Raw genomic sequence first — 10,336 nt, 5'->3', positions numbered from 1 at the left:
AAACATGGAATGCAGCAAAAGCAGTGCTAAAAGGGAAACTTAGAGCTGGAAAGACTTACATCAAAAAAAATAGGAATGCCTCAAATCAACAACCAAACTTTACACCCAAAGGAACCGTAAAAAGAAGCAAAGATGAAAGCCAAAGCTAGCAGAAGGAAGAAAATAATAAAGATTACAGCCAAGATAAACAAAACAGGGAAGAGAAAAAAATCAGCAAAACCAAGAATTGGTTCTTCTAAAAGTTCAACAAAATCAACAAACTTTTAGCCATATTGACTAAGAAAAAAGAAAAAATCCTCAAATAACTAAAATCAGAAACTACTGATTGTACAGAAATGAAAATAATCATAAGAGAGTACTATAAACAATTGTATGCTAACAAATTGGAAAACCTAGATGAAATGGACAAACTCCTGAAAACACACATCTACCAAGACTGAATCATGAAGAGATAGAAAAATCTAACAGACCCATAACTAGTAAGGAGATTGAATCAGTAATCAGATCAAAATCAAATAAAATCAAATTGGATTAGTAATCAAATCAAAAATCTCCAAGGAAAAGCCCGGGACCAGATGGCTAAGCTGGTGAATTTTACCAAACACTTAAAGAAAAATTAACACTAATCTTTCTCAAACTCTTCCAAGAAATTGAAGAGCAGGGAACACTTTCTAACTCATTCTAAGAGGCCAGCATTGTCCTCATATCAAAGCCAGACAAAGGCAGCATAAGAAAAGAAAACTACAGACCAATATCCCTTATGCATATTGATGCAAAATCCTCAAGAAAACACTATCAAACTGAATTGAACAACCTATTTAGGGGCCGGCCCGTGGTTTAGCGGTTAAGTGTGCGCGCTCCGCTGCGGGCGGATCCCAGGCGCGCACCAAGGCACCGCTTCTCCAGCCATGCTGAGGCCGCGTCCCACATACAGCAACTAGAAGGATGTGCAGCTATGACATACAACTATCTACTGGGGCTTTGGGGGAAAAAGTAAATAAATAAAAGTTTAAAAAAAAAAAATCTATTTAAAGATCCATACACCATGACTACGTGGGATTTAATCCTGAAAGGCAAGGATGGGTCAAGATATGAAAATCAATCAATGTAATACACCGCATTAAGAGAAGGAAGAAAAACAAAATCACATGATCATCTCAATTGATGGAGAAAAAGCATTTGATAATATTCAACATCCTTTCATGACATAAACGCTCAACAAACTAGCAATAGAAGGAAACGACACCAACAAAATAAAAGCCATATATGAAAACCCACAGCCGACATCATACTCAACGGTGAAAAAATAAAAGCTTTTCCCATAAGATCAGGAACAAGACAAGGACGTCCTTGCTACGGCTATTAAAATGTCAATTACGTCTATCAAACATGGTACTGTGAGTCCTAGCCAGAGCAATTAGGCAAGAAAAAGAAAGAAAAAGCATCCAAAATGCAAAGGAAGGAGTTAAATGACCTCTGTTCTCAGGAAACATGATCTTATATGCAGAAAATCCTAAAAATTTCACATTAAACCTGTTAGAACTAATAAACAAATTCAGCAAAGCGGCAGGATACAAAATTGGCATGCGAAAATCGGTTGTGTTTCTATACACTAACAATGAACAATTGAAGAGGAAATTAAGAAAACAATTCCACTTACAATAGCATCACAAAGAATAAAATACTTAGGAATAAACTTAACCAAGGAGGTGAAAACTTATACACCGAAAACTACAAAAAGGTTGCTGAAATATGTTAAAGAAGACATAGTAAATGGAAAGACATCCCACGTTCATGGACCGGAAGACTTAATACTGTTAAGATGACAATACTACCCAAAGCTATCTACAGATTCAGTACAATCCCTAACAAAATCCCAATGACATTGTTTGCAGAAATAGAAAAATCCACCCTAAAATTCATATGGAATCTCCTAAATTCATTTTCTAAAATTCATATGGACCCTGAATAGCCAAAGCAATCTTGAAAAAGAATAAGTCGGAGATCTCACACTTGCTGATTTCTAAATTTACTACAAAAGCTATGGTAATCAAAATAGTGTGGTTCTGCTATATAAAGTCAGACATACAGACCAATGGAATAGGGTAGAGATCTCAGAAATAAACCTTTCACACACGCTAAAATGATTTTTGACAAGGATGCCAAGGCGATTCAATGGGGCAAGGACAGTCTTTTCAACAAATCGTGTTGTGAAACTGGGTATTCACGTGCAAAAAAAATATTAAGTGGAACCTTTATCTTACACCATATACAAAAATTAACTCAAAATGGATCAAGACCTAAATGTAAGCTCTAAAACTACACAACTCTTAGAACGAAACAGGGGAAAATCTTCATGACGTTGGGTTTGGCAATGCTTTTCTTAATATGATACCAAAAGCACAGGCAGCAAAAGAAAAAATAGGTAAATTGGAATTCATAAAAATTAAAAAGTTTTGTGCATCAAACATTATTGAAAGTGAAAAGGCAACCCACGGAATGAGAGAATATATTTGCAAATCATATATTTGATAAGTGATTAACATTCAGAACATATGAAGAATTCCTACAACTCAGCAACAAAAAAACCAAACAATTTGATTCAAAAATGGGCAAAGGACTTGAATAGACATTTCTCCAGTGAAGATATACAAATGGCCGAAAGCACATGAAAAAGATGGTCAATATCACTAGTCATTAGGGAAATGCAAAGCAAAATCACAATGAGATACCCCTTCACACTCATTAGTATGTCTATTATTTAAAACACACACACACACAAACAGAAAATAACAAGTGTTGGCGAGGATGTGGAGAAATTGAAACATTTGTGCATCACTGGAACCGTGCAGCTGCTGTGGGAAACAGTATAGTGGTTCTTCAAAAAATTAAACAGAGAATTATCGTATGATCCAGAAATTCTACTTCTGGGTACATACCTAAAAGAACTGAAAGCAAAGACTCGAACAAATATTTGTACACCCATGTTCATAACAGCATTATTTCACGATAGCCAAATGTGGAAGCAATCCAAGTATTCATTAACTGAGGGATGGAGAAACAAAATATGGTACATACATACAACGGAGTATATTCAGAAATTCCAACACTTGCTACCACATGGATGAACCTTGAATGCATTATGCTAAATGAAATAGCCAATCACAAAAGGACAAATACTGCATGATTTCGCTCACACGAGGTACCTAGAGTAGTCAAATTCATAGAATCAGAAAGTAGAATGATGGTTGCTGGGGTTGCTGTTTCCCAGCTGAAACTCTATACCCAACAGACAATAACGCCTCATTCTCGCGCTCGCCTTCCACGGAGGCCATGGTCCCCACGACTGGAATCAAGAGAGCAGCATTCAAACTCCCCCCCTGGCCTCTGCTTCTGGGGACCAGCCCCGGGGAACAGGACTAAGTGAGGAGAGCCAGAGCACCGGGTCTGCTTTGCTGGGCTTGTAGCCCTTGGTCCCTCCCAGGCCCACTCCTCTCTTTCACCCTCTTGGTCCCATTCTCTGGGATTTCCCTCCACCCACCCTGCTTCCTCCAACACACGCGCGCGCGCGCGCACTCCTATTCCCCACTTTCGTGGGATTGCGGGACTCTGGGCAGTTTCCGGAAGTGCTGGAGGTGGAGGAACCCCAGGGGGGCGCTTACTCTCCGCCCCGCCCCACCCGGACAGTTCTCCTTCACGAGGATGGGGTTTTGAAAGAAGCCTCGCTTACAGGGGGACGCGGGGGTGGGGGAAAATGCAGGAACATCCCTGGGATAAGAGCTGGGAGTAGACTAGACGCTGCGCTTTTTCCTCTGAGCAGGCAATTGACAGAAAGTGCCAAACAGCTAAGGGTTGCATCTTTCTGTCTCAGCCTGACAAACCCCTTCAAGTGACCCAGTTAACCCGGAGATCTGATCCTCACAGCTCCTTCTCTTTCCTAGATCCTTGCAGGTTGGAAGACAGGGTATAGGGCGCACATCTCTTTCACTCCATAAATACTTAAATAACTCAGAATGGTTTTCTAAAGATCTAATGCCAACTTATATCCCTCCAGACTTGTAAATATCAGCCATTCTGGTGGATGTGTAATGGGATACTGATATTCTTTCTCGCGGGTTCTTGCTCTTGCTTTGATTATCCTTGTCTTGGTCCAGCAGACCTAGGAGAGATGAACATTTTCATCTATTGAACTTCTCTTTTGAATAAGAAATGGTGACTTTATAAAGGAAAGAAGTGCACTTTGCTTTGGATTCTTCATTACTGAGATTTGCTTGACAATCTAGCTGAGACAAAAGAGGAGGTGGTTCCATAGCCTGACTTGTTCTAGCTATTTCTCTGAGCGAATCAAAGGAACATTGTTAAAGGCTTCAAGTGTCTGAGCGTGGTGGCATTTATATTTTCTTTAAATGCAATAAAATCTTCCCTATATGAGGGCTCTTGGTTTTCCTGCCTGGGGGCTTATTCCTCCATTGCTCACATGGTTTCCTCCTTGCCATCCTTCAAGTCTCAGTCTCAGTGTCACCTCTTCAGAGAAGCCTTCTCTGACTACCTTGAGAATTCCTGTCCTTGCCTTCTGCTCCCATCATAGTCCTTATCTCTACCTCTAGACTCTAAGCTCCAGGAAGGCAAGCAATGTCTTGTTAGCACCAGAAATCCACTTCCTAGTAGCATCTGGCAGGTGTAGGTACTTTTTCCTTTATTCAAGAAGTGTTTGAGCACATGTATGATCAGTGAAACAAACACAAGGTCCCTGTCCTCAGGAAGCTGACCTGCTGTTGAAACAGACACACTTAGGAAACTTTACGTAGTGAAAGAACTATGAGGGGAAAAAAAAAAAAGATAAGAGTAACAGAGGAGTGTAATGCTATCATGGATGGTCACCAACCCAATTAGCTTAACTTCTATGACAATTTATTTCCTGAAATAACTGGAAGCCTGGAGGTGAGTCACTCAGGATGTGATCATTCAATAAACTAATGACATCAAGACTCTGTCACCTACTCAGCATGTTGGCTTAACCTCTACGAGCTCTTTTTACGGTTATAAGAGGCTACAGTCCAGTCTCATAAACAACGACCAAAGGTAGCAAAGGACTGTTTATTCCCTTTGAGTATTTATCTGTAATGAAGAGAGTAGGACACCATTTTTGATGTTTGACTGCTGAGAGCTTTGAAGCCTCACCCCTCCCTCTTCTCCTTGTGCACACATCTAGGCAAACTGGTAAGAAAGCCTGAATGATTCTTCCTTTGGCACTGGCAGGCGATTCAAACCTCGAAATCCCCTGCCCAGGCCTGGGAACCCTCACCCGACCCACTCCCTAGCCACAATAAAAACACAGGCCAGTCTCCTTTCCTTGCTCCCTCAAGCCATTTCAGACCTGCTTGAGGGGCCTGTCCTCTTCTCCCTGGAGACCTCCATGATGTAAGTAATACGACTTTCATATACTCTTGGTGTGCGCATGGCATCATCAGTCTCAACACCCAAACCACATTCGTGTGGGGTCCATCTGCCTCTGTAGGTGACCATAACATTGTCCGAGAGGAAGAGATTTACAAGAACTCTCTAGAGCCTGCTGTTCATAGTTCATGAGCTCCACTCAAGTCACATTTTTATACGTCAGCAAATGTTTGGTGAGGGAAAGGAGGCCAAGATGGTCGGCTTTAGACCAATGACTACTAAAGTCTTAGCGGCAGGTCTTGATCCCCAGAGCTTGTGCAGAATGGAGCAATGGCTTTCCCCAGCGGAACAGTCATTCCCAGTTATCTCCAGGTTCAAAACTAGACTGGCTCCTTTGAGCTGAGTAAGGTGTGAGCGTTCTTGCACAGGCAGAAGGAGATGACTTTAGGAAGAGATATCCTGGACTCTCCTTCCTCAGGGAAGAATGTGTAGCTTAAGAGATGGAAAATAAATATGCTGCTAATCATTCCCAAGCTGTGGAATGGATCACATGGGTCTACTGGAAATATTTATGTATATAGACACAAATTTGTGGCATCAGGAAAACAAAAACTTAACTCTTGACCACACAGATGGCTTTATGATTATTTTATCAATCTGTCCAAAAGTCTTTTTACACAGTATATAGGCATTAAAACACATGTTTACCTGACTTTAAAGTCAGAGCTTATTTCCAAATCTTACGTAGACAAGGAAAGCATTTAGCTCAGATATTTCTAGTGGCAGAATTCCCCATCCTATAAAGAGCGATCACATTTCTGGAAAAATATTAATAAGTGAGGGACGAAGATTTATTAAATGTACTAAGGAAGTATGAACATATATGAAGTATTTATGTGTTGGTGAATGTAGAGGGAACGTGCTATGTTAAGTCTGTACTTTAACAAAACAGAACTATTTGGGATGCATAGAAACAATTATGTCACAACTTTAAAATGGGAAAAAAAGAAAAGATACATTTCCCCATGGTCATGTGATTTTCATCAGAACTATACAATTCAGACCCGCAAGGACTTGCAAAAAATTTTAGCTCTAAAAAGACCAGGAATAAATAAATGAATAACTGCTCAGTTCTACCTCCTGAGAAGGGAGGTTCTGGTCTATGGAAATGGGGAGGACTGGCAACCCACTCCAGAACAAAAAGAAATCATATTTGAGGTGGGTAACTAATCACCCACCACTGACTAGACAAGTACAAATTTTAGAATTCAACTTAATTTACTGTAGTTTTAGAAGCATGTATTTTAATTTAAAATTTCAGTAAAAGTTGATTATCTAATATACACTAAAGAAGAAATATCTGTATTTATGAGTCAGGAATTTCATAGTTTCCAAACTGATTTTCCTTTACATTTAACACTTGTATTGATGATGCAAATTGTGACCCAGCTTGGACCCAGATCCGTTTTTATCGTGTGTGTGTGTGTGTGCGCGCGCGCGCGCACGCGTGTTTAATGATGCAAACACCATTAAAATAAAAGTCTAAATGAAAAGGTATAAAAAAGAAGCATTCCAATTGCAAATTGGCCCTATAGAAAGGGTGTATAAGATGTGATACCAAGACAAGTTGGGGCCATTTTGTGGTCCTTCAATCTCTTGCAGTTACCCTTTAAAAACTTAAAAATTTACTTAAAGGAGAACTAGTAGCCAGTTATTCTGCTTCAATTCACATTTAGCTTACGTTTGAAGACAAACCCTTCTTTTTGCTTTTGCCATTTTACTGCAACAATGTTTTTCTGTTTGCTAGTTCTAGGGTAGCATTCTAATTCTAAAGCATGATCATTAGCACAAAAGAATAACAAAATATTTAATCATTTCTTCCCTCTTGACAACCGCTGTGCTATCTACACCTAAAATAGGACATCCAGTTAGGCTTTTGCTGTAAAAAGGATAAAAACACATCACATGGCATCAAAAGGATCCTAAAGCAAACAACCTACCTGAGATAACTATCAGGGTACATACTTAAAAGTAATTTATTTGCCTTGTTAAAATTTCCCTGGTCAGAGAAAATGTTTCACAGAAACCATTATTTTTTTCTTGCATTCCACTAACCTTACACATTAAGCAAAAAAAATTGTTAATATCAAAAATGCCTATTTTACAAAGCCAACTCTTCAGCATTTTTATTGATCGCATTTGGAAAGCCTTATGCTACTATTTAAAAGGCATCACAGACCAATTCATTTGGCCAAATAATTCTACATCATTAGTTTGAAATAACACTTAATGAAACAGCCACAGCATCAAAAGATTGAAGTTACATTGGAATCCCCAGAAATGATAAAACATTTTGCACTACTTTAAAAAAATATATGGAAAGTTAAGAAAAGAAACCCTGAGAATTACATCAACACTTGCAAGGTAAGCACAGAGCATCACCTGTGAAGTCTGACTAAACTTCAAAAGATCTGTTCACACAGCTTAAAAGCAATGAAATTCAAAATACAATAAACAAAAATAAACTTTTGGTTTCTGTCTGACATGTAAAGAGCTTGGACGTATTCACTCCCATCCTCACAACAAGAATAAAGCTGGACAAAATGAAATCCAACAACTCTTCTCAGAGTCACCCGAGAATTGAGATCATAAGACAAACTGTTGTCCTGAAAACTGACAAACAGACAGGCAATTATAGAGAATCACAGCTTACCGGTATATTTAAACTGTAACTGATAAACTGCTGGAGGCTCAGTGTAGACTAGAGTTAGAGTTAAAAAACTCTGAAGGATCCCAGTCTTAGGGAGGCCCCCACACTTTCCACAGTTTTTCTTGAAAGAACCCTACCAGTTCCTCACTACAAAGATCAGAGAAAAATCCTCCAGTGCCTCCCACAGCGGGGAGGGGAAAGGCCACCATTGTCGAAATATGCCCAGAGGTCTCTCCTCCTTAAACAAGGCCTGCCCTCAAGGGAAACTATTTTACCAGAGCCTAACCTAATGAGATTTTATCAAAGCCTATCCAACCTGGGGAAGGAAAACACCCAACTCCAGCTCAAATACAGAACTCAGGCTCACAAACAGATTGAGACCTAATCATAGGACTACAGAAGGCTTGCCCTCCTCCTACACATTACCCCCAGATCAGTAGCACTCCTGCATAACAGCAAGGGATTATAGCTGAAAGAATTGAAAGCCTCGGACCCTATTTATGGACAAACACAACAGAGGAGACAAAAAACAAGGACACTAGAGGAAGTTTTAGCCTCCGAGCATGTACAGCTACAGCAAACAGTAAATGGCCTAACTCTTAGCCAGATAAACATAAAAGCTCACACTAAAGACCAATCTACTTCAGCTCCTTTTACCTGAGATATCATGTTCATCTTTCAAAATAAAATTGCAATGCATGATAAAACACAAAATCACAGTCTGAAGAAACAAAGCAAGCGTCAGAACTAGACTCAGACTTGGCAGAGATTTTGGAATTACCAGACTTGAAATTAAAGTGACTATGATTAATGTGCTAATGGCTGTAATGGAAAAAGGAAATAACATGCAAGAACAGACGGGTAATGTAAACAGAGAGATGGAAACTCTAAGAAAGAATCAAGTTAGAAAATGTTAGAAATCAAAAACACTGTAACAGAAATGAAGAACGCTTTGATGAGTTCATCAATAGACTGAACATGGCTAGGGAAAAAAAAATCAGTGGGCTTGATGACATGTCAATGGAAACTTCCAAAAGTTAAATGCAAAAAGCTAAAAGAATGAAAAAGATGGAATAGAATATCCAAGAACTGTGGGATAATTACAAAAGGTGTAACATACGCATAATGGGAATGCTAGAAGGAGAAAGAACAGAGAACATAAGAAATATTTGAAGTAATCATGGCTGAGAATTTTCCAAAGTTAGTAACAGACACCAAACTACAGATCTGGGAAGCTCGCAGAACAGCAACTAGGCAAAATGCCAGAGAATCTACACCTAGGCATATCATATTCAAACTTTAGAAAATCAAAGACAAAGAGAATACCTTGAAGGAAGCCAGGGATAGTGGCGGTAGACGGGGAACGTTAGATATAGAGAAATAGGTAAGAATTACTTTGGACTTCTCTCCAGAAACCATTCAAGCAAGAAGAAAGTGGAGTGAAATATATAGTGTTGAAGGAAAAAACCCACTAACCTAGAATTCTGTACACAATGAACAACTCTATGTCCACAAATTTAATAACCTAGATGAAGTGAAACAAAATCTACCAAAACAAACACAAAGAGAAATAGATAATCTGAATAGGCCTATATCTAGTAATGAAATTGAATCAATAATTAATAACCTTTCTAAAAATGCTCCAGGCCCAGATGGGTTCACTGGTGGATTCTACCAAACATTTAAGGTAGAAATGATACTAATTCTCTACAATCTCTTCCATAAAATAGAGCAGAGGAAACAATTCCTAACTCATTCTATAAGGCCAGCATTACCTTAATACTAAAACCAGACAAAGACATTACAAGACAGGAAAAGTACAGAACACATGAATATAGATGCATAATCTCTCAACAAAATATTAGCAAATTGACTCCAAAAATGTATAAAAGCAATCATATACCATAACCAAGTGGGATTTATCCCAGGTACGCAAGGGGCTTTTTCAACACTGAAAATCAATTAATGTAATCAATTGATATCAATGGGCTAAAGAAGAAAAGCACATGATCCTATCAATAGATGCATAAAATGCATCTCACAAAATCCAACACCTATTTATGATGAAAACTCTCAGGAAATAATGTATAGAGGGAACTTCCTCAACTTGATAAAGAACATCTACAGAAAACTGACAGCCAGCATCATACTTAATGCTGAGAAATTAAATTATTTTCCCCAAGACAGAGAACAAGGGAAGGATGTCCCATCATCACTCCTAGTCAACAT

Source organism: Diceros bicornis, unplaced genomic scaffold (assembly GCF_020826845.1).
Source record: "Diceros bicornis minor isolate mBicDic1 unplaced genomic scaffold, mDicBic1.mat.cur scaffold_595_ctg1, whole genome shotgun sequence".
Lineage (NCBI taxonomy): Eukaryota > Metazoa > Chordata > Mammalia > Perissodactyla > Rhinocerotidae > Diceros > Diceros bicornis.
The sequence above is the reverse complement of the archived record's forward strand: the minus strand, read 5'-3'. Positions refer to the sequence as shown.